We start from the raw sequence: 18,684 nt of genomic DNA, 5'->3' as shown, positions 1-18,684 counted from the left end.
CTTCTAAAACACATTCTTTAAAAAAAATAACTAATGATGATTGGTCTTTGTGATTCCTAGAAATAAGTCCTGTCTTATTTTTCACATAGTATATTTTTATGCAGGATTGCATTAAGACCCAATACTTCTTAAACAATGTTGCGAAATAACCATATAAATCCCAAATGCAGCAAAGATGAACAATCTCATAGTGCACTTTCACCTCATTGAAGCTGAAACTGCTCCTTCTGGATCTTTTTCCACTTAAATGTGAAGTAGCTTGGTAGCATTTCATTAGTGGTTTCATTATGCAGTTTTTTAAAGGAAAAAATGGTTTTGATTTCTTCCATAGTTCTCAGATGGGATATTTTTGGGGAAATCATATAGTCCAGGGATGTTTTGAATAGCCAAATGCTATGGATGAAGTCTCTCGATGCAACTGTGATAATTAAGCATCTACATCCTTGGCTATATTACCAGTATATCCTGGAACCAAAGTTAAGATGTCTTTCCTGTTCCCGCAACCCACTTAATTGCTGTTTTAAAATCTGAGTATTTCCATCATTCACAATTTCTGTTTTGGATGATAGTTCTGACCACCACCTTTTTATGACTGCTTGAAGCCTGTTTAAATCAAATTATTATATATTCTTCAAATCTGCTTTTAAGTAGGGACTTTACTAGAGGCGACACATCTACACAGCAGCCAAGTGAGATGTACTGGTTTTCTTCCTGTAAACTCTTGGTGAGCACGGGGAGGCAATCCACAACAACTCCAAGGTCCTCGTTCCCTATCAAATATGCTACAAGTTCACTGATAGTTCTCTTTCTCCAGAAAGTTAAAACTACATTCAATCTCAAATTCCTGCTGAATAAAACCTGTGCCATTGTTTCACGGTCTGAGAAACCTCAGAAAAAAAGCCACTATATTTTGATGATGAGCTTTCTGTCTGTGAAGAACCAGAATCACTGGAGTTAATCAAATATGTTCGACATCATGCCGTAATTTTTCAAGGAGGTGGCCTGCACAAGCCAGTTCATTTTCTTTATTTGCCATGACACAGCCCCTACTTTTAGGGGGCTGCTTTTTTCTGTAACAAGGATTTTGAATAGGATGATGAACTTTCTTTCTTCTATACACCTTACATAGTTTATCTGGGCTTTTCACAGCTTGTCCAACTGTTCTAGTTATGTAAGCAGCCAACTGGTTTGGAGGTTTCTTAACCTCCTTCATGTTCTTATTAGTGAAATTAGAGGTCCTTTGTTCTAGGAAGATCAGTGGAATGATCCTCAGTATTATTACAAAAGTTGTGTTTTTTAGCATTGTGGGTTTCAGATGCCATCAGTTCAGTCACTCAGTCATGTCTGACTCTTTGCGACCCCATGGACTGCAGCACGCCAGGCCTCCCTGTCCATCACCAAACCTGGAGTTCACCCAAACCCATGTCCATTGAGTCAGCAATGCCATCCAACCATCTCATCCTCTGTCGTCCCCTTCCCCTCCTGCCCTCAATCTTTCCCAGCATCAGGGTTTTTTGAAATGAGTCAGCTGTTCGCATCAGGTGGCCAAAGTATTGGAGTTTCAGCTTCAACATCAGTCCTACCAATGAACGCCCATTTAAGAGATAAAGAAACTTAAATCTATTATCAAAGGCAGTTCAGAATCTGAAGAAAAGGTGTTATCTTAACAGAAAAGTTAAATTCAAATTTTTACACCAGCTTTGTTTAAGGTAAACTTAATTAACTTCATTTTAAACTTACTCCTAACCATATACAAACCTCTTTCCTCGTGTTTCACTTTTCACAAACTTTATCACTTTCTGTACCCATTACTGTGTTCCTCCATCCGAAAGTCAGGCTTACTTCCTTTTCCTTTCACAAAATGCATTTCCATTCCTCATACCTTTTTTACTGAAAACACACTTCCTACTTCCCTTAAGCAACCAAGAACTGACTTTTATATTAGCATTTTATAGATCGGTGAGCATAAATACCAGTGATAATTTCTAAAACCTTTGCTTTCTTAGAACATTTTAGGATGGCACCAAACATCATTCATTTTTAATCCCAAATCTCTTTAGTTTCTCTGTAAGAGAAAATTAGTGTTCAGGAGAAGGCTATGGCACCCCACTCCAGTACTCTTGCCTGGAAAATCCCATGGACGGAGAAGCCTGGTAGGCTGCAGTCCGTGGGGTCGCTAAGAGTTGGATACAACTGAGCGACTTCACTTTCACTTTTCACTTTCATGCATTGGAGAAGGAAATGGCAACCCACTCCAGTGTTCTTGCCTGGAGAATCCCAGGGACGGGGTAGCCTGGTGGGCTTCCGTCTATGGGGTCACACAGAGTTGGACATGACTGAGGTGACTTAGCAGCAGCAGCAGTAAATGTTTCAAAATCTTATTTTATTTGGAAATGACCTAGACTTCCAACACTTAGTTTAGCACAACCCTAAGAAATTCAAGTTACCCCAATCTGGAGTGACTACTTTAGACAGATATTCCTAAAACATAATTATTCTTAATAGAGTTTATCTAAAAGCTCATATCTCATTTACATTTTTTAGAAGTTTCTTCGCTCAAGGTAATTTCCTTGCTGACAAACTTGTAACATATAATAATATTTAACTTATATTAAACCTAGGTACAATGAAAATATTCTGCTTAATGTTAACTACTCTTAGACATGTCTACATTAGTTAGATCAATAAACAAACATTAATTATCAGGTATTTAATACTGAATATTTTCCAGTTCACATGAACGTAAGATTCATTTAGGTTAATTTCTCCTGTGTTTAGAATTATTTTATTTGTAAGTGCTTGCTTTTTTTTACGGCCAATTAGATTACAGCTCATTTACAAACAGATATCAGCAATATTATCCAAAAAACAAAAACACACACTGAGACATACATATTCCAAATAGACACAAGAGATCCTATAGCTTTGTTTTCCAAACTTAGTTATGAATCAGATATCACAATACAAAACACACTAATTGTAAAAAATGGTTGGAATAAGATTTTAAAAGGCTTTATTCCCCCTTTTTTTCCTTTTGGTTTCAGGAATTAGAGAGAGTCTAGATGAGTGATCCAGAGAGCTCTGGTCTAAAGGTATAGAAGGAGTTATTTCCTCAGGGCAAAAATATTTATAGAGATAATTTTTTTTTTCTTCAAGCTTTCTCTGGAGTCTAAAGAATATTGTGACCACATTGTTAAAAATCATCTTTTTCTGTGATCATAGTTTTATAGACAAAATTTAGATCAGATAGTGTTCAATTTGGCCCTAATATCAAGGGCAGATTGGTCCCAGCAAGGATTTTCCCTTGGGGAAGTGGGGAGTCTTAGTTTGATCAGCCCCAGGCTGTTGATTACAGGAGGAAGTCCTGGACATAAGGGAACTTCAGTCCATTTTCCTATCCTATGTCAATAAAGAGCTAATATTTTTAGGCCATTTTTCTTGTCAGTGGGTCATGGCTATAGATTGACCAGTCAAAAAAATGTTTTTTTTCCCCAAGGGGTTCCCAGGTGGAGAGTGGAACCTTAGAGTGAGCAATTCCCATATTAACTCAAGCAGTTTGTACTAGATGTCTGTGCACTCAAATCAAACCAACAAACCAAACCAGAACTTCACCAGCCAGGAGTCACACTCCAAATGAAACGAAAGGCAAAGAGATGCCCAGAAATCAAAAGCCAGGTGGCATAAATACCAAACGTGACTTCCCAGTTCCACTAGACCTGTGACCTGGCAAAGTCAGTGCTAGCACCCTTTTTAGTTTTGATATAGTTTCAAGCAACTTCTTGTTGATTTTCTGCAAAGAAGTTACTCTACCATTTCCTCTTTCTATAAGCTTCTAGATAGCAGTCAAATTAAGCATGGCTGGCCTTTTCTAAATGTGTGTGCAAAAATATCAATTTTAGAAGATCAAAAGAACCCCAATTTGGCCATTTTAGGTTGAGATCTCTTTTAATATAATTTCCCCAATTAACTAGGTACTTGCAAGTATGAGTTCCGTACGTATGGTACATGAATCTGGCTGGAGTGTTTGTCAGAGGCTGGCTTTCTGACACCCCTTTGTTTCTGTTTTTGAGAGATTCTGTTTCCCACTTTAAGCTGAATTTGTCAGGCATAAAAATCACTAGTGAGCTTGTGTAGTGGGCCCATGTGCTTCTTGTGAGCTTAACTCCTCCAGGAGTCACCCCAGAGTCATTTCAACTCGTCTTATGTGTTCGGATTCTGCCTCTGGCAATCTAAGACCACCATGGCTTCTCAGGTCGCTGAATGGCCAGTTCTTATGTGCAACCCCTAGACGAGCAAGTATTTTAATTAATGAGTGGGTTTCCCTATGGGACCACTGTGTGGTATGAGGACTAGGCCTCCACCACTCCCATAAATTTCTCAGTCACCTGAGAAAACCAAAACTGGCCGGGAGGAGTCTTGTCCCTTTTCTTTAGAGCAAAGCTCTCATTTATTTTCCTCACTTTTACCCTGACAAATTCTATAATGGCAGTCAAATTGAGGAAAAGTGTCAGATCAGCCTCTTAACCACTCAGCCAAGACCATTCAGTCCCCTACAATGGAGCAACCTTGGCATCTTTCAGCTGAGCCCCAGTTATGCCTCGATTTTTTTCCCCCAATTGAGCCCCACTACCCAGTGTCTTTCCACTGGGTGGGCAATTCTCCTGGCATCTTTCAGCCATCCCCCCACCCAGTATCTTTTGCCTGGGTGGGAATTTCTCTGTTTTCAGCTGAGCCCCACTCAGTGTCTAGACCATGAGTGGGTATGCCCCAGATGTTTCACCCAAGCCCCACCCAGTATCTTTCCTACTTGGAGGGGGCAGGTAACCTGCTCCACCACTAAATAAAACTCAGAATCTCAACCAATATGGGAGATTTGAGAACCAGGAGAGACTTACCCAAATTCGTGTGCACTCCTTGAGGAGGCAGATGGGCACAAAGGGCTGCTGCTGGTACCAAAGCTCCAGTTCCTTGTGGAGTCCAGTCAAAGAAAGGAAGTCCACTCTGGGTCACTTCGTCAGTCACCATAACTGTCGACTAAAAAAGATGTACAACTTGAGAGTTGTGAGTTAAGTTTTACTTGGTGCAACATGAGGACTGCAGCCCGGGAGGCAGCATCTCAGCTCTGAGAGACTGCTCCAAAGTGGCAGTGGGGGAAAGCCAATATATAAGGTTTTGGTGAAGGGGGAGTTCAATACCATGAATCTCTCATTTTACAAAAGGTTTCTATTAGTCATGAAGATCTAATGTCACCATGAAGGGATTTAGTGCTTCCTAGATATGAGGAGATTAAGATTGAGATCTCAAGAATTGAGATAATAAAATCTGTTCCTAAAAACATCTAACTATATAAAGACCCGTCCCACCACATTCCCTGGAGCATAGAGTGCCTCACTCCACCCTGAACTCCCCCAGGGGTTGTTGAAGTCACCAGCTGTACCAGCATGGGGTTCAATCTCCCTAGAGGCAGATGGCTAATGCCTTTGTTGTTCAGTCCTTGGCAATGCTCTTGCTAAGTGCCAATTTGTAGTTCACATGTCTGACTCTTTGCAACCCCATCAACTGCAGCACACCAGGCTTCCCTGTCCTTCACTATCTCCCAGTTTGTTCAAACTCACATACATTAAGTTGGTGATCCAACCATCTCGTCCTCTGTCTTTTTCTCCTGCTGCCCTCAATGTTTCCCAGCATCAGTTCAGTCACTCAGTCATGTCCAACTCTTTGTGACCCCATGGACTGCAGCACACTAGGCCTCCCTGTCCATCACCAACTCCTGGAGTTCACTCAAACTCATGTCCATTGAGTTGGTGCTGCCATCCAACCATCTCATCCTCTGTCATCCCCTTCTCCTCCCACCTTCAATCTTTCCCAGCATCAGGGTCTTTTCAAATGAGTTAGTTCTTCGTATCAGGTGGCCAAAGTATTGGAGTTTCTGCTTCAGCATCAGTCCTTCCAATGAATATTCAGAACTAATTTCCTTTAGGATGAAATGGTTGGATCTCCTTGCAGTCCAAGAGACTCTCAAGGGTCTTCTCCAACACCACAGTTCAAAAGCATCAATTCTTTGGCACTCAGTTCAGTTCAGTTCAGTTCAGTTCAGTCGCTCAGTCGTGTCTGACTCTTTGTGACCCATGAATTGCAGCACGCCAGGCCTCCCTGTCCATCACCAACTCCCAGAGTTCACCCAAACTCACGTCCATCGAGTCAGTGATGCCATCCAGCCATCTCATCCTCGGTCGTCCCCTTCTCCTCCTGCCCACAGTCCCTCCCAGCATCAGAGTCTTTTCCAATGAGTCAACTCTTTGCATGAGGTGGCCAAAGTACTGGAGTTTCAGCTTCAGCATCATTCCTTCCAAAGAAATCCCAGGGCTGATCTCCTTCAGAATGGACAGGTTGGATCTCCTTGCAGTCCAAGGGACTCTCAACAGTCTTCTCCAACACCACAGTTCAAAAGCATCAATTCTTCAGCACTCAGCTTTCTTTATAGTCCAACTCTCACATCCATATATGACCACTGGAAAAACCATAGCTTTGACTAGATGGACCTTTGTTGGCAAAGTAATGTCTCTGCTTTTAATATGCTGTCTGGGTTGGTCATAACTTTTCTTCCAAGGAGCAAGCGTCTTTTAATTTCATGGCTGCAGTCACCATCTGTGATTTTGGAGCCCAAAAAAATAAACTCTGACACTGTTTCCTCTGTTTCCCCATCTATTTGCCATGAAGTGATAGGACCAGATGCCATGATCTTCGTTTTCTGAATGTTGAGCTTTAAGCCAACTTTTTCACTCTCCTCTTTCGCATTCATCAAGAAGCCCTTTAGTTCTTCTTTGCTTTCTGCCATATATGTAGTGTCATCTGCATATCTGAGGTTATTGATATTTCTCCCAGCAATCTTGATTCCAGCTTGTGCTTCATCCAGTCCAACATTTCTTATGATGTACTCTGCATGTTAAGTAAGCAGGATGACAATATACAGCCTTGACATACTTTTTTCCTGATTTGGAACCAGTCTGTTGTTCCATATCCAGTTCTAACTATTGCTTCTTGACCTGTATACAGATTTCTCAGGAGGCAGATCAGGTGGTCTGATATTCCCATCTCTTGAAGAATTTTCCACAGTTCGTTGAGATCCACACAGTTAAAGTTTTTGGCATAGTCAATAAAGCAGGATTTTTGGAGCACTTGCTCTTTTGATGATCCAATGGATGTTGGCAATTTGATCTCTGGTTCCTCTACCTTTTCTAAATGCAACTTGAACATCTAAAAGTTCAAGTTGACGTACTGTTGAAGCCTGGCTTGAAGAATTTTGAGCATGACTTTACTAGTGTGTGAGATGAGTGCAATTGTGCAGTAGTCTGAGCATTCTTTGGCATTGCCTTTCTTTGGGACTGGAATGAAAACTGACTTTTTCCAGTCCTGTGGCCACTGCTGAGTTTTCCAAATTTGCTGGCATATTGAGTGCAGCACTTTCACAGCATCACCTTTTAGGATTCGAAATAGCTCAGCTGGAATTCCATCACCTCCACTAGCTTTGTTCATAGTGATACTTTCTAAGGCCCACCTGACTTCACATTCTAGGATGTCTGGCTCCCAGCATCAGGGTCTTTTCCAATAAGTCTTCTCTTTAGATCAGGTAGCCAAAGTATTGGAGCATCAGCAGCATCATGGAAAGGCTACATGAAAACATATTTCTTTAGCCTCAGCATTCTAGCCATTGAGACACCAGACATGAAAATGAAGAAGGTTTATTATACATTCCAGCTGCAACAAAAGGGATGTGCAAAATAAGGAAGACAGACAGCCAGCAGCCACAACCAAAACCTGACATAAGACCCTAACTGAGCCATCACAGGCCTCTCTAGGCCTTCATACCACCCAACTAAGACCGTAGTCATTGTGGAATGAAAATTATCTATCCCTGATGGTCCCTGCCCAGATTCCTGACCCATAAAATCTCAGGCATAATAAATGTTTTCTGATACCACTAAGTTTGGGGTGAATGTTATGCAATGATAGATAACTGATACTGAAGTTTCCATGCGGGTTGATGTGGAGCTAGGCTCTGAAGGACTGGAAGACATGCAGAAGAAGAGGGATTCTGGGAAAGGGAAACACATGAACTAAGCTGGTAAATGAAGAATAAACCTAAAGCCTTCAGATGCCCATGAGGTAATCATACCAACCAAGTGGAAAGGTTATTTGGAGATAAGTGTGGCAAGATGTTCTTCACCTTTTTTACTTATTAGAACAAAGAGAGACTTTGTTAGCATAATGGCACATTAAAATGAAGCTATATAGTTGTCATGGCAAGAAAAATATGACATGACTTGTGGATGTTTCGCTCTGAAGAATCTGAAGTCACAGCTTCTGGAATGGACCCAGAGCCATGACTGAGGTCACCTTTAGAAAGGAAAAGAAGAGGCAGAGGGAGAATGATCTCATAGGTGTTTATCCGAGATATGTCTCTTCTGTGCTAAGTGGGTGATGGCATGGGAAAAGACTGTTGGTGGTTTATTTGTTCTCATTCCTCTAATAGATTCTGAACTCAACCTATATTCATTATCAGCAGTTGATAGTGAGACTCTTCTCAGGATATAACTACCTTCAAGATCTACAAGATTTACCAGGTTTACGTATGGAAGTGAAAGTGAAGTTGCTCAGTCGTGTCCGACTCTTTGCGACCCCATGGACTGTAGCCTACCAGGCTCCTCCCTCCATGGGATTCTCCAGGCAAGAGTACTGGAGTGGGGTGCCATTTCCTAACTTAAATAGCAAGAAGCACTGAGTTATGAAAGACCTTCTCAGAGGCAGGGAGTGGGGCTTAGGTGAAATGGGTGAAAGTAGTTAAAAGATATAAAGAAGATTAAGTCATGGGATGTACCATACAGACATGATAATAACATTATATTGCAAATTTGAACATTGCTAAGAGAGTAGATCTGGAAAGTTCTCAAGAAAAGATTGTGTAACTGTGTAGCAGTGGATGTTATCTAGACTCATTGTGGTGAGATTTCTCAATATATACAGATATCTAATCATATTGTTGTGTATAGGAAACTAATATAATGTTATGTGTCAATTGTATGTCAATTTTTAAAACAAAAATTACAAGAACTCTTGAAAAGAAGAAACAGGTATTTATTTAGTTTGGGAAGCAACTGAGAAGTTCTACTGTGTAAAAGGTTTATAAGTATTTATTACAAACATACTTCTTATGTACCTTTGGGGACAGAAGAAAGGAAAGAGACACATGAATTTCTGGACTGTTGAACTGGGTAAAAAGATACATTGGTAAAGTTAGTACCAGAGCAAGACCAAGAACTACCACAAAGTGAGAATAATGATGAGATAGAGTTGTCCTATCACTGTGTCCCATTCCTTTCATTTCTCAACCTTGAAAATTGCCTCTGAAGCCATAAATGGAATGAGATGGCAATTTGAAGGGAAGTTTATGAGAACCGCATGCCCCAACTCTGAGTAACAGCACAAAAAATTGTGGAGCGCAAACTGGGTAGTGCATATTGACTTTTCTTGTCAACATCTTGTATGATAGCTTATCTCATAATGCTAGCATTTTGAACTCTAGTAAATAAAAACTTTCTGCAGCAAGAAGACTGTATTTTTATTCCCAGTGATATATAACTTCAGGTATCTTTAGAAGGAAGGAGAACATACTGGAGTTCAATAATAAAATGTTTATTACAGTACTGAATGTGAAAATGTCTCAGCAGTAGTTTTTAAAAATGCATGATGAAAATACATGGCCCTTCAATGCGGTGATAATAAATAAATAAAGCCAGAGGCAGAAAAACCCAACCAGATTTTGCAGGATGGGGAAGATGTGTATACCTGTGGCAGATTCATGTTGATGTATGGCAAAACCAATACAATATTGTAAAGTAATTAACCTCCAATTAAAATAAATTTATATTTTAAAAAAAGTATAACCAAAAAAAAAAAATCTAGAAAATGGAAAGTTAGTGAGACTCTAGTTCCTATATATAGTTTGTCTTCTGAGCTCTTCAGTCCTTTTCCTTGATCAAATTAGACACTCAGATAATTACATAAAAAAATAAACATCTCTCATATTTCTTTGCTTTGTTCTTTATCATGCTAGATAGTAGATTTTGTGTTGATTTTGTAGGTAGATTTTGAGCTGTTAGTCTAGTTAAATTTTGGCATTGGGAAATTTGGAGTTTTGAAATCTGTTTAATATTTTCTCTTAATGTGGAAATTTTACCTGTGAAAATGCATAGTATTTCTGATGTCAAGACTAATATAGGATAATGCATAGGAAGTGTTTTGAAAACCATAATATGTGAAATAAGATTTTAAATTGTACTGTTGATATTGATGATGATAATAGTGTTACTAGGTGCACATACACTGAAACAACACACATCACATATCCTTAGGTGTTAAGCAGAAAGAAAACTTGGCATTTTTTCTTCTGAAAAAGGAAAACTGAGATTTTCCCCAGCCATGGTCTGTTAACATAGGCTATTTTCTTTATAGTAGTCTGTCAGTGTGTATTTATTGAGATCTGCTTTGTGTAGAATTCATTTCTTGCTGTTTTGGAGAACTGTAAAAGTGCTAGTGAAGTCTCTGCACCAGAGGAATTTATTTTCTAAAGGAAAAGAGAAAAAAAGAAAATTCACATACTTAACATGTACGTGAAAGCGTGTGTCTCTTCATTTAGGTATATTATGTATATACCTCGATGCACACTTCTCACCCACACATCCACTTTCTCAGTGATTTAGTAAAGGGATGGCATACTGTATCCTGAGGACCAAATCCAGCCAGTGACCTATTTTTGTATGGCTCTTGAGCTCAGAATGTTTTGTATATTTTTAAAGGGATTTAGACTTCCCTGGTGGCTCAGACGATAAAGCGTCTGCCTACAATGCGGGAGACCCAGGTTCAATCCCTGGGTTTGGAAGATGCCCTGGAGAAGGGCATGGCAACCCACTCCAGTATTCTTGCCTGGAAAATCCCATGGACACAGGAGCTTGGTAGGCTACAGTCCATGGAGTCGCAAAGAGTTGGACACGACTGAGCGACTTCACTTTCTTTCACTTTAAAGTGTTTAAAAAAAATAGAAACGATGAAGAATATGCAACATAGACAATATAAGTCTTGAAAAGCCTTTAACTATTTACTATCTTTACAGGCTCTTTACAGGAAAAAAATGATTGGTCCTTGATTTAGAGTACTGTGTGAAACTATGAAGTTTTGCCAAATTAGAGCGATCAGAGTTGTCCCAGGTTAGTGTGAGAGCCAGTGCCAAATGATTAATAACCCTATAACCGCACAGGACAATGCTTGCCTAAAGCTACCTCGCATTTGTACTGCACTGGCCTTCAAAGCCTTTCTTGTATGAAAGGCAGAAATAAACACTAAAGTCATACTTATTACTGCAGGAAGTTTCACGTGTTGATTTCAATGCAAGCATCTAAATCTCTGCCATCTCTGATAGTACAGATTATTCAAGTCAAGTAAATCTAGGTCCCCATCCTCTCTTCCCTATTGCCAAGTTAGTTTTCAATGCTTTAGCATTCTGTTTATAAAATGTACCAAGAAGGACCTTGGGGTGCTCCCTCGGTGACCACTCAGCCTCTAGACTCGAGTCTGTGGCTGATTGTGACGTTACTGCTGATGGAACTTGCCACTGGATACGACAGAAAAGACCTATCTTTTCCCACCATCTCTTTGAAAGCTTCTTTTTATTTCAGAGCTGCAGTTGGAATTTGTAGTATGTGACTCAGCTGTTTGGTTTATGCTCTTTCCAATGCCTTTGTAGGGAAGTGTCCTTTCATTTCTGCTTCAAAAGCATTCTTTATGAGAGTTTCTCCTGGCATCCCACTAGCATCCCACTCCACCCCAGCAGCTCTCAGCTCTGCTGTATAATAACTTGTCCCCCGGTTTATTATTTGAGTGTGGTTTTTGTGTTTTCATTCAGTGTCTTCATGAATATTCCATTTTCTATTACGGAGTACAGTTTTAGGGGACTCTAGTCTTACCTAGTGGAATGGTTACCTGCAAAGTCCCATTTGGAGGTACATGCCCATGCAAGACTCTGGGAGCCGTGATTCCAGTTTATGCTCTTTATTATTTAGCTTTAGTGGATCAAGTAGCCAAAAGGATGCAGAAACAACAGATTATACATCTCTTGAAACTTCCTGTGCCTCACTGTCCTCATATGTTAAAATGAAGACAATAATAGAACCTAACTCATAGGCATGGTGGGGAAATTAAGTGAGATAATTCATATAACTGTTTAGCTCCATGCTTGGCATAGAGCAAACACTTGCCGCATGCTGATCCCATGATTGTCATCATCATCTCTTCACTCAGACAGCACTTTTTTTCCCTAGAGTATTGGCTTAGTCATTCCACAGATATTGGTGCCTACCATGTACTAGGCACTGTCTTAAACACTGGATTATCAAAGATACGCTTTAAATCTTCACTGGAAACATGACAGATTTCTTTCGAGCACAGATCTGGTCAGGTGTCTGCTGCTGCTGCTAAGTCACTTCAGTCGTGTCCGACTCTGTGCGACCCCATAGACGGCAGCCCACCAGGCTCCCCTGTCCCTGGGATTCTCCAGGCAAGAACACTGGAGTGGGTTGCCATTTCCTTCTCCAATGCATGAAAGTGAAAAGTGAAAGTGAAGTCGCTCAGTCATGTCCGACCCTCAGGGACCCCATGGACTGCAGCCCACCAGGCTCCTCCGTCCATGGGATTTTCCAGGCAAGAGTACCGGAGTGGGGTGCCATTGCCTTCTCCAGGTCAGGTGTCTGATATGTGCCCAAATCAGTGGTTTGGAGGGTATGCGCAGGCCAGTGAGCTGATTTCAGTCTATGTGGTGGTTCTTGTCTCCGAGAGCAAACCCATGGGCTGCCACACTTGCTTACATGGACATCTTAGTAATCTCTGCCTAGTTAAATTGATTATTCCACCATCTTATCAGTGCACCATGTTTGTTCTACTTTGACCTCTCTGTATGTATCACTGTCTATGCTCAATCACAGAGTCACCATACCGGCCTGCCATGGGTACAAGGATAAGCAGTCTGCAGCTGTGAGGCAAGGTTACCGCCTACCTTCTGATACCAGAGATGGCCTCAGGAACCCCTCGGTGTTACAGAGAACAATGGCTTCTGACTTACCAAGTCCATAGATTCCAGGCTGAGATGTCACTGCATAGACAGACACACTAGATTTCCCTTGGCAGAGCCCTTTCCAAGGAATAGAACTGTACATGTTGGTGGTTGCTGTAGAAGCCATTGGTAAATCCCGTGGCTTCTGCTGATAGCTATAATCCTGAGTGCCTTGGATTCTCAAGCAAGACAGGGAGAGGCAGTTGAGGAAGTGCTTGATAACTTCCCATAGGCATGGGGCCTCCTGGGGAAAACCTCCATAGCTGCTTCCTGTGACCTTCATCAGAGCTATAATAGCTGATTTAAATTCCTTGTCTACTAGAGATACTGGCAGCCATGTTCCTGCCACTCATAGAGACCTGAGAACGTAGAGCCAACCCACAGACACCCAGAGGTTTTTCTTGTTTTCCTGAATTAAGAACAAGAGACAGAGTGACTCTTAGGAGTGGCCTCTGACTCGAGGCTCTGGGGGATTCCCTGATTCACACAGTTCTCCCATTCTGTGAACCTCCACTATTTGCACCCCAGATTCCTATTTTGACTTAAGCTACTTCCAGTGGTGTACATGTAACTGGCAACTGAAAGAGTTCTGTCTAAAATCCTCTCTAATCACTCCCTCTATTTAAATCCCAACAGTGACTGAGTTTATTCTCTTCCCAAACAGGTTATTAACTCTAAAATGACCATTTCCTTGTAAAATTATTACAAGGAAAAACTATCTTAGCTGTACTGGATGCTTGGGGCTGGTGCACCGAGACGACCCAGAGGGATGGTATGGGGAGGGAGGTTCAGGATGGGGAACATGTGTATACCCATGGCGAATTCATGTTGATGTATGGCAAAACCAATATAATATTGTAAAGTAATTAGCCTCCAATTAAAATAAATAAATTTATATTTAAAAAAACTATCTTAGCCATAAAAAAGGATATAATCTTGCCATTTGTGACTACATGGATGGACCTTGAGGGTATTATGCTGAGTGAAATAAATCAGAGAAGACAAATACCATATGATCTCTCTGGTATGTTGAATATTAAAAAAAAAAAAAGCAACCGCCCCCCCAAAAAAGTGGACATACCAAACAAAAACAAATATGTGGATACAGAGAACAGAGTAGTAGTTACTAGAGGGGAAGGGAAGGAAAGTAATATGGGTAAAGAAAGTACTGTATAGTGACAGGTAGAAATTAAAATTTTGGTGGTGAGCACACTGTAGTGTATGCTGCTGCTGCTGCTGCTGCTGCTGCTGCTAAGTCGCTTCAGTCGTGTCCGACTCTGTGCGACCCCATAGTGTATACAGAAGTAGAAATATAATGTTGTACACCCCAAACTTATATAATATTGAACTGTAGCCCTCCAGGCTCCTCTGTCCATGGGATTCTCTAGGCAAGAATACTGGAGTGTGTTGCCATGCTCTCCTCCAGGGGATCTTCCCAACCCAGGGATCAAACCCTAGTCTCTTACACCTCCTGCATTGGCAGGTGGGTTCTTTACCACAAGTGCCACTTGGGAAGTCCAGTAAAACAACATTATCTCAATTTTAAAAAATCACTACATTAGGCATTTGGCTGCCTTCTTCTCATTGATCAGAACATCTATTCTCCACATCCATGGGAGGACCTGAAGCCCAGCACCCTCTAAGGCCCCTAATCGGAATGTGGCTGACAAGCCTACTGATTCCTCATAGTAAAAGTATTGAGGATGAAAAATAATAATACAAATAAAAATATCAGGGATGAGTCACCCGTGGCAATCTGAAGTGTTGGACAAGGAGCAGAGTTTGCCAGAGAAATACAGGGAGAGTGAGCTGTAGTTTAAAAAAAAAAATAAAAGATGACAAACTCAGCTAGAAGTAGGACCAGCTCCCTTTTGGGAAGAAAGGCCTCTCTTCTGAAGATGACTCAATGGAGTAGAGACTGTCTCCAGGTCAACCTTGGGAGTCGTGTGCTGGAGAGAGCCAGGGCCACGTGAGGGGTGGGGATGGGATCCCTGAGTCAGCACTAGAGGAGAGTCATTGTCTTCCAGGACATTGGGATTAAATAGGAAAACACTGGCTCCACAGAAAATCCTGAAATATTAGGACATTGCCAGTTCCAATTGATTTTTCCCAAGTCCTTACAACGGAAAAACAGCTCTCTTAGTTACTATCTTTGATGAGACTAAGCAAGGTCAGACTTCCTTGTTGCCCAAGGAAACTTTAAATCAGGACAATGATCCTCACCCAAAGATGTGGGCCCATGAGTCCTATACTACAGCATCTATCACCATTATGCCCTAACATGCTCAAGGGTGTGTTGGCATGGGACTGGCTAGACCCAGGTCTGTTGTAAAGTCAGGTGGGGCCTAGTGTGGTCAGAACTCTTTGGCTGGCCTCCTCTGGCAACCATCAGCTCTTTCCACATTTCCAAATGCTAAGTGCAGGGTATGAGTAATGTGACTCTGTTTCTTCTGGAGAGCAGAGCAATCTTAGGGTACTCTTTTATAGAACCTTGCTGCCTCCTCCTCTCAGCCCCTCCTATTGGCTCTGCCCTTGTTGCCAGGCACTTGTTTAGGTAAGAATCAGAACATTGTACAAGATCTCTGTGGTCACTTGTGGCCCACAGGAGACTGGAAGTCAGAGATAGAGCTGCAGTGTCCTCTGGAGCCATGGATGGTGTGCTGGTTGTCATAAACATGTTTCTCCAACTGGTAATGGAGCAACTATATGGTGCTTTGATGGTGTTCTCCAGATATTTGACCCAAGCTCCAAGAACCTTGGAGTTTTCCTGGGAGATCTTGGTGTATGCTGCTGTGATTGTTTTTATAGTAAAGAGACTATGTACTCTAAAAAAATAAAAAAGAGGCAGCCCAACAACTTACTGACCAAGCTGAAGAATATGGCAAATTTAGTCAGAAGACTAGACTGTTTACACAAGCCTATGAAACCATGAAGTCACCTCCAAAGGTAGACAGTCCTCGAAAGTTACAAGCTCTGTGTTTGGCCGTATTTCACAAAGGTATGAAGAGTTTCACCTCTTCACCTGGGGACTCTCTTGAACCTAAAAGTAAGTTCCCTAAACTTTTATTTCATACCATGATAATAACTCGCCTTCAAGCACAGACACGGTTACTCCAAGAATCATCAGAATCCCTCCAATTGCAAGTTATTGAGACCAAAGACATCTTAAGAGCATCTCAGAATAAGAGGCAAATAATGTGTGGATTGAGCAAAATTGCTCATCTTCAGGAAAATCTTAAAGTGCTTTCCCAAGAAGTTGCAGAATGGACTGAACAAGTGTGGCAAGGCAGAGAATAACAAAAATGCTGGAAACCCAAAATACCTGAAGAAATCAGATTTTAAATAATAGAGTCCAATAAAATCTCTGCTAAGTATAGTATCTGGTCTTGTGGTCCATCTGCCTTGATCGCCTTTTTCACTTCAGTTTGGGTCACATTTTTCTGTTCGTTCATGTTTAGTACCGTGGACTTTATGAAAAATGGGATGTTCAGACTGTGGATTCTGTTGTGTTATTTCAGAGAATATTGATTTTTTAAAAGGGTTTAATAGGCAGTTGACTTGGCAGGACTTGAAATCCAAACCGTGTCTCCTCCTTAGTGAGCAGCAGCTGGAATCTTTCTTCAGTTAGTTTTGCCTCAGTCTTGCACAGGCATAGTTCAGGGGTCTGCTGAACTATAGTTCAGCATAGAGTTTATATGTAGAATTTGGAGTTCCCTTTATTGAGTGTCTCCTCTTTGATATTTCTCTTGTACTTTCTGGATGCCTGTTTTAGTCACCTTACTTGGGACTGACTGTAGCCTGCCCTCAGCAAAAAAAAAAAAAAAAGCTGTAAAAGGGGAAACTTACCCTATTCCATTTTCTACTTTCAAATGTATACTCTCCTTTAAAATTTGCCTGATTTTAGTTATTCTCCATTGACTTTAAGTCAATTTTTCTTTTATCAAGTCCAGAGTTTCAAGTTGTTTTCTGTGGTAAGGCCGATCCAATAGGAGCCACTTCTCCATTTTCAGAACAAGAAGCTCACCCCTCCCACAAGTACTTCCAATGCAGTGACAGTGGTCCATGATGTATGGACGAGTAAAGAAATGTCATGAATTAAACTCCTACCATCCCACCCAATAAAAGGTCTGCATAAATCCTGATTGTAGAAGGCAAGAAAAAAAAAAAAAAAAACTGGTGCTTACTTTTAACTCTTGGCCACCTGATGTGAAGAACTGACTCATTTGAAAAGACCCTGATGCTGGAAAGGATTGAAGGTGGGAGGAGAAGGGGACGACAGAGGATGAGATGGTTGGATGGCATCACCGACTCGATGGACATGAGTTTGAGTGAACTCCGGGAATTGGTGATGGACAGGGAGGCCTGCCATGCTGCAGTCCACAGGGTTGCAAAGAGTTAGACATGACTGAGCAACTGAACTGAACTGAACTGATATACCCAGGTGGAGAATGATTTCTAATCCCCCCTCCCCACCCAAAGAAATCCCTTGAAATTATACTATTTCTGTTCATTCTTAATACATTATTATTTTAAATAAAGATCACTGTTGTCAGAACCACTAATTATCTAGAATGAATGAGACCTCTTAACTGACAGTGATGACATGGTTGCCGGGGAGAAGGGATAGTTAGGGAATTTGGGATAGTCATATACACACTGCTATATTCAAAATGGATACCCAATAAGAACCTGCTGTATAGCATGGGGAACTCTGCTCAGTGTTATGTGGCAGACTAGATGGGAGCGGAGTTTGGGGGAGAATGGATACATATATGGCTTCCCTGGTGGCTCAAACAGTACAGAATCTGCCTGCAATGCATGAGATCTGGGTTCTATCCCTGGGTCAGGAAGATCCCCTGGAGAAGGGAATGACTACCCACTCCAATATGCTTGCCTGGAGAATTCTATAGACAGAGGAGCCTGGCAGGCTACAGTCCATGGTATACATAGGACTGAGTCCCTTCACTGTTCACCTGAAACCACCACAACATTGTTAATCATTTATACCCCAAAACAAAATAAAAAGTTTAAAGTTTGAAAAAAGTCAGGGATGCACAAAGAGTGGCATTCCCAAGGAATGCTTTTAAAAATGCAAAGCTCATTTCCCCACAATTAGCCAATCAACCCAAGGGAAATTTTTCATAACTTTCTCCTTCTTCCCAGATATAATTCTGCCTATGATAACATTTTGGACTCTTTCACACCTTCTCTTGATGCCACTGTAACTGGATTCCCTCTATGGAAACACTTTAAAAGAGAGAGAGGTGGGAAGGGAGTGGGGAGTAAGAGAAAGAGAGATTGGTTTTGGTGTACGTGTGTGTTGTGTGTTTGAGGTTGGGGAAGAAATTAGACACTTGGAAAAAAACGTCTTTGTTGGGTGAGACAACAGTGGAGGCAGAAGCCGTGCATATCTCATTCGATGACCGTGCTGCCTGAAGAATGGGAAATGATCATGAAGCCCTTCTACTTGTCTCCAAGTCATGACTTATATGTACCTTAAAAAGTTCAGGAAGTAAAGCCAG

The 18,684-nt window shown here is 41.2% G+C and overlaps 1 pseudogene; it reads right to left on the bottom strand.

Annotated features, from left to right (window-relative positions):
* Nucleotides 1-358: 358 nt before the first annotated feature.
* LOC128069629 (KATNB1-like protein 1) lies at nucleotides 359-1,322 on the bottom strand (annotated as a pseudogene).
* Nucleotides 1,323-18,684: the final 17,362 nt, after the last annotated feature.

This window comes from Budorcas taxicolor, chromosome X, assembly GCF_023091745.1.
Source record: "Budorcas taxicolor isolate Tak-1 chromosome X, Takin1.1, whole genome shotgun sequence".
NCBI lineage: Eukaryota > Metazoa > Chordata > Mammalia > Artiodactyla > Bovidae > Budorcas > Budorcas taxicolor.
This window is presented reverse-complemented; position numbering and strand designations above follow the sequence as displayed.